The sequence below is a fragment of the Lactuca sativa genome, chromosome 8 (genome assembly GCF_002870075.4).
Source record: "Lactuca sativa cultivar Salinas chromosome 8, Lsat_Salinas_v11, whole genome shotgun sequence".
NCBI lineage: Eukaryota > Viridiplantae > Streptophyta > Magnoliopsida > Asterales > Asteraceae > Lactuca > Lactuca sativa.
The window spans coordinates 158,361,248-158,368,752 of NC_056630.2; positions in this window are offsets into that span (position 1 = coordinate 158,361,248).

The following is a 7,505-nucleotide window of genomic DNA, read 5'->3' on the forward strand; positions in this document are numbered from 1 at the left end:
TACACTTGTTTACGCTGGGCGTACTCATGTCAGAAGGAAACCCTAATATTCAGGGTAGGGGCTATATAAACATCCTTATGGCTCATTTTCTCTCACCATGTGTGAGTGTGAGTTAGTGTGGGTTTTAAGCTCTTGAAGGTGAAGGCATTGCATCCAATAGTTGGAGGAGGAAGGTAAGCTTGTAGATCTGAAGTTTCCTTATGCTATAGAAGCTCCAGAAGGTAAAAAGCTTCGAACTTTATGCTTGTATGATATAGATCTTGCAATGCTAGCTTTATGGAACCATTTCTTGTCCCAAAAGTCCTAAGTTGGTGCAAGTAATGATTTGGACAAGATGAGCTGTCCTTTCAGACCTTAGAGAGGGTCCTAAGTGATAAAAATGAGGTTCCAATGGCTTAGGATGTCCCATGCATGTAGTAGAAAAGGTCTTAATGGATTAATACCATGTGTTAAGAACTTTCTGGACGTCCGAAATGTGAAAGTTCGAGACTTTATGATTATTAGGCATATTTGGTCTATGGATCTGAAGTTTGGACTTAAGTACTTAAGCTATTAAGCACTTATTAGGGATTTGGCAAAACCCCGCGTAAATCCTATACGCCCAGCGTACTGGGTCAACCACCCCGATGGTGGTCAACGTCAGGAAGTGTACGCTCAGCGTAGCAAAGGAGTACGCCCTACGTACGTCCTCTGTTGGGCTTTTGACAAGTTGGGCTTCGGGATTGGGCTGCTTTTGGACTAATTGGACTTGGACCTTGCTGGGCTTTCTGAATAATGGTGTTTTGGGCCAGTTTTGAATTTGGATCTTAGAATAAGGCCCAAATACGGAGTTGGGCCCAATTTGGAAAATTGGGCAAATAATGGGCCTTGCATATATGGACTTGTGGATCATGGATTTGGTATTGGGCCTTGGCCCAAATTAGAGGGAAGGAAAAATGGACTATTATCATAGGTGGGACTCTTGGTAAAATTAGTATTCCCATTTATTGACTTAATATTCGTTATTTTGGATAGTTTAGGATTTTTGGTGAGACAGTGATGTGCACAAAAGTACTCACTAATTTTAATATTTATAACCTAACAAACTTAACTAACTATGCACTTATAGGCAGTGTACCTAGTCAGATTACAGTATAGCTTGGGTAAGTCGGGTGTCGATCACAGGGAACGGTGTTCTAATTAATTTACTTACTATTAAATTAACCTAATTTATTAACAAGTTTATAAGGGTTTTTATCTGATTTTACAAGATCAGATGAACTTAAATCAACTTCAATAAATAAAAAACACACTCTTGTTTAGTTTGAATCCACTTCTCCCTTATGGCTAGCTAATGATTACGGATTATTAAGTTGGGTTTTTAGTTGTATTAGTAATTTAGTTCTATCTTACCAATAATTAACTAATTCATGTCAAACCATGTATGTTCACACATAATTAAACACAGAACTAATTATGAATGTAAATATGCTATGCAAGATTTGTTGTATAAACGCAATTATGGTCACAATATACGTTCTCTGGCACAACTAAGTTTTATTCATTCTAATTACTAACTAAGATTGGTCAATCCTAGCTCTAACAATTCAATGTTCACTAAATTATTAGGTAAACATGTTCATGCAGTTTAATGGTCACTAAGCTACACAGAACATGCAATCAAGCAAATAGATAAACAAATAATAGCATGCTAGGTTATACGAATCAAACACAAGCAATTTTTACCAACTAAACTTAATCCATAAGCATATAACTATTCATAAGTTTAAAGCTTCATCTAGCTAAACAAGAGTTGCTAGATTCAGCTGCTCATCATAGCAACTAAACCAAAACAGCTAAAACTAATGAAAGACATGTTCTTATTTAACTAAAAAATAAACCTTTACTTCTTTTGGTGTTGAAAACCCTCTTCCAGAACCTTTCTTTCGTTTTTAATCGTCTCCTGGAACTCTTTTCTTCTGCCAAAAGCTCTCCCTTTTGTAATAATCAGGAGGACTTATATAATCCTCAAAAACCTGCGCCACGTCGTGGCCAGAGGTGCCACGTCGTGGGCTTCAAGCAATCCGTATCCTTCAAGGAAATCCTCCGCGTCGCGATGTTTATCTTCTGGAACACCCGTGCCACGTTGTGGGCTTCATTGCCACATCGTGAACTGAGTGTTTATCGTGGATTTATTATTTTCTTGTCTTTCAAGCCTCCCATGTTCCACATTTTGGCACTTTTGGTCCCTCTCTTCGAAAATCCTTTATATTGACTAAAAATAACAATTTAAAGTCATAAATATCATTATTCTAAACAAAAATGTACTTAAATATTGCCTAAAAATAAGTATAAATATGGCAATATCAAAATACCCCACACTTAGGCTTTGCTTGCCCTCAAGCAAATTTAAACTTAATTCTTAATTACTAACACCACACAGAACAATCCGACTCTAGTTTAGCCATTATGCCAAGACCTCAACGCATGCTTTTGTGTCTAAAATATTCCTAAAGTACCCCCCATACTTTAAATACTCACAATCTTCATAAACACTCGCCCACTTTTTCCGGACAATGCTCATTTTATGCAACCCTCTGAATCCATCCTCAGAAAACCTCCTTATCCTCAAGGTATTTTTAGTTGAGCAACCTAAGCATACATAATCTAGAATTACAATCATTGATACCACTATGGAGCTCCTTTGGAATTCTTCAATTTTTTGACATTTGATCTTTGATTTCTTTAAATTCACCACCTTATTTGATTTCTGGTATCTTCAACTTTTGAATTTCTTGGAATTTTGATCTTTTGATCTTCACTTTACTTGCTCCAAAATTGTTCAAACTTTACTCGTAATTCTCCTTTTTTTTTTAACATGTACCTCACTTTTTTTCTTTTCACTTAAAACCTACATGCTTAAGCAGAGGCGCTCAACCTCAACCTTTATCGGTTAACGATAATAATTTTCCTGGATACATTTCAGGTTTAGGCTGCTAAACATATTGCATCCCTCAAACCAAGCGGGGTTGTGTTTTTGTTCCATGATTTCACTAAAATAAGGGAGGCCACAAATGCACTATAACGTGTATTGGCTCAACTAAACATTTGAACTTTCATCGGATCATCCCACATAATACTAGTAATTATAGCTCAAATTATTACTAGATTCAATTATTCAAAATTTTCAAAATTTTTCAATTTTCTTACTATCAAATTCTATGATTTTCTAGCAACTTACTTTTTCTACCCCTACCCCACACTTATTTCATACAATGCCCTCATTGTATTCATGAAATAAATCAAAATTAAAGAAAAGGGAGAAAAAGGAACATACTCCCCTGGGATAGTGGCGTTAGCATCTCCAAAAGTGTGGAAAACGTGCAATTGGACTTCCAAAAATAGAAAGTTGGTGTAGAACTGGTTGAATACGTAAATAAACCACAAACATGACTCGAAACTTCAATTCTTCAAAGTGGGTATATGTAAGGAAAATTGTGACAATGATAAACTGGGTCACATCGTGACAGGTAATTGGCCACGTCGTGATATGGGTTGAAACCGCGAACACCAAAATGCTGAATTTCTTCAAACTGCAGGAGCGCCACGACGTGGCGCTAAGATTCCACGTTGTGGAAACTGGGCATCAACAGAAAATGGCTTATTTGTTTTATTTACTTTAGCAACTTTGATCAATGGCTAACTGGTTTCAGACGCTTCTATGCAAATATATTTCCCAACTATAACATCTCTCCTAATATACCCCACACTTATCTTGAATTGTGGGTTCCAACTCACGGCTCTAAGCTTCCTGGACTGGACAAACATGACTCGAAAGTTAACCTTTTTTGCTCCTTAGAATTCCAATGCTAATCTGAAAAAAAATGGACAACCCAAAAGAAATAAAAAGTAACATCATAGTTTAATAATGTTTTACATCACACACCAAATTCAACATAAAAAAAACTACTCAAAAGAAATAAAATCAATCATCATCTTGATCTTGTGCTCCACTTGGCCCTGCCCCATCATTTTGCGGACGCCATAGCTCCTCCCATGTCGGAAAATATGGATACTGTGGTGGCATAGAAGGTGGTCGGGTCACACCCAAATGCGAATAAATACCCTCAGTAAGCTGGGTATGGTAAATGGCATGCCCTCGTAGATTATCCAAATATGTTCCTACCCGACTCTGAAAAGGGTCGGTGGGCACTCCCTGCACATACTGTGAAGCAGCACGCTCTCGCTCGACTTCACCTCTAGCCCGCACATTCCGACGCCGCGGTCTGGCTGGTGGTTGCTGTCCCAGATGCTCCTCCTCCTGCTCGTCATCTATCGGCGGTATAATAAAACGACACCCGATATTCACCACCGCTCGCATAACACCCAAGACTTGAATGGTCAAGTCTGTATCCGGGAATCGAGTAAGATTCCTCACAATGTCATGGGTCAAAATATGATATGACCTAGCCAGGCGAGTAACCAAATGCCCCCCAATAATCGGGCTCCCAGGCCTAGAATTGGCCGCTTTCTTCCCCATAAACCTCGCCAACATAAAAGGTAAATCACAACAAACTCCCGGGGTAATAAGAGTCCATAAATAAAACAGATTCTGAATGGGGACCTTATCACCATGATGCTTGTGATTTATTGAAAAAGTGATAAGGCGGTGCAAAAATCGGAAAACAGGATTCCGTATTTGTGACTCACTTGAGTCACGAGTGTTGTACTCATGGTTAGAAATGCCCCGCTAGAACTGCACATCCAAAGTACCCGGAGCAAAATCCCGCACACATCCAAGCAAGAATGGAATGAAAAACGGAGATTGCGTCTCCACTTCTGTATAGAGCTCCATACGCCAAGCAAATTCCCGAAGACTACACTCTCGATATACACCGCCCAAACGAAACACAAGTGCCCGGTTGTATGTAAAATCAAGAGTGCGTTCCTCGAAGCATACGGTAGAGAAAAACTCAAGATATTGCCATATTTATACTTATTTTTAGGCAATATTTAAGTACATTTTTGTTTAGAATAATGATACTTATGACTTTAAATTGTTATTTTTAGTCAATATAAAGGATTTTCGAAGAGAGGGACCAAAAGTGCCAAAATGTGGAACATGGGAGGCTTGAAAGACAAGAAAATAATAAATTCATGATAAACACTCAGTTCACGACGTGGCAATGAAGCCCACGACGTGGCACGGGTGTTCCAGAAGATAAACATCGCGACGCGGAGGACCTGGGGGCAATGGCAGCACCAGAGGGGCTCCGAACGGACCTGGGGGTCGGCGGACGAGATGAAACAGCATTACCCGGATCTATTTGCATCTGCAGACTTCGAGGATGAAGTCTAAATCAAGTGGGGGAGAGTTGTAACATTCAAAAATCCAGGTATTTCATTTAACCTCTTGAAGTATTTAATTTATGGTATTTGAGGACCTTCCGTATGCTGGGCGTACATATGTGTACGCTTAGCGTACAAAAGCAGATGCATCGAGTGACTTAGGCTCATACACGGGGCATACGAGGCCGAGGTCTAAAACCCTAATAATCGGATTTGTGACCTATTTAAACCATCTTATAACCTTTGGACCTCATTTCTATCAACCTCCTTTGCCTCTCAACGTCCCTAGAAACCCTAATAGCCATTCAAAGCGAGATTGAGCTTGGAGTGTCAAAGGGAAGCCATTTTTGGGTGTGTTTGCAAGGAGAAGAGCTTGTGGTGCAGTTCTTGAATGTGGTGAAGCTTCTAGTTCCAACATTTCCTTCATCTTAGGGAGATTTTGTGTGGGCTGCACATGTGGGCTTAGGAGCTTAGGGCTGCGGCCTTGTTAATTTAGATGGGTCATTTTCCATTGTGGGCCTCTATGGTCATGGGTTGGGCCTTAGACTCACTAGTGTAAATGCGCAAGTTTGGTTCAACCCATTATATGGAAACTGCTTTTGGGCCATAATGGAGGGTTTTGGACTTAGGATTTTAGGCCTTGTCTAGGTTGTGTTATAGTCCTAATTGGGGTTACTTTTATTTTTGTACAATGTGAGATTTTGGCTTGGTATTCGAGCAACTATTTTTTAGCAGACTGAGGTGAGTCTTCTCATTATACGAATGGTTCAAAGGCACCAATGCCGACCCATTACTTGATATGAGGTCTCAATAGTTGATATGCAATGGTTTGTTAGTTGGCATGTAATGCCTATGCAAAGACCATGGGAGGAGCCCATGTCACTTGGTTATTAGATCATGGGGGGAGCCCATGGTATTCCATGTAAAGACCATGGGGGAACCCATGACAATTGGTTATCAGACTATAGGGGGATCCGATGGCATTCCAGGTGAAGACCATGGAGGGAGTCCATGGCAATTCTTTGTATATATGTGTTGCATGGTATTATGTGGATGTATGTTTATATATTTTAAGAACTCAGTAAGCATTTACTTACAGTTTGTTATGTGTTTCAGGTACTTGTGGTTCTAAGGAGAAGGGTCCGACTTGATGGCGCAACATTCACTCTCCAGTATTTTTGCATTTATTGTTTTGGATACTCTGATCTTTTGGATATGATTTGATGTAATGGAATTTTGGAAAACAAAACATGATTGTAATTTCTAAATATTAAATGAAAATTTTTATGTAGATTTTCGGACTGTTACAGAAATTGAGAATTCCATTCACTTTTATGAAAACTTTTCGAAAAAAACTGAAAACAATTTTCCAACTACAACCAGACACACCCAAAACTAGGATGAGTATTTGGACCGCTACCCCGAATTGAACCGAACCGAATTAGGCCCGAATAAGCAATTCGGTTCGGGTATCGGGTATCTATATTAGGCTTATTTGGTTCTCGGGTTTTTTCGGTCTGGGTTACCCAAATAGGAGCTTATGTGGTTCTAAATACCCGACCTAGAATTTCAGTATGTTTGCAGAAATTTAGACAACTTTGAACTCTTATAACGCCTTTCTTATTTGCCTGATTTGCTTAATTTTTTTTTCAGCTTGTAGTTCACAATTTAAATTACTACTTATATCGTTTATATGCTATATTTTGTTATATATGCAATGAGATACATACCCCTAAACATGAGGTATTGAAGCTGAGTTTTTATTTCAACATAGGGTGTTATAGCATCTTTGTTATTTGCCCGATTTACCTGATTTTGGTGTTTGAATTTTACATTCTTATATCTCAATAACAGTTAATTCTTGTTTACAATAATTATAGAAAAAGTGAAATAATTTTCAGTGTATATCAAATATTTGGTCCATTAATATGGGAACAAAAACATACAAAATATATAATTCGTGTTTATATGTCGGCCTATCTTTACTGTTTTTATTGTGTATGTTTACTACACAAATTGTGACAAAATATATAAACACAAATTGTGTTATATATATATATATATATATATATATATATATATATATATATATATATATATATATATATAATAATAATAATAATAATAATAATAATAATATTTTATTTCTTTAAAAGTTTTGTTATGGAATCATAAGC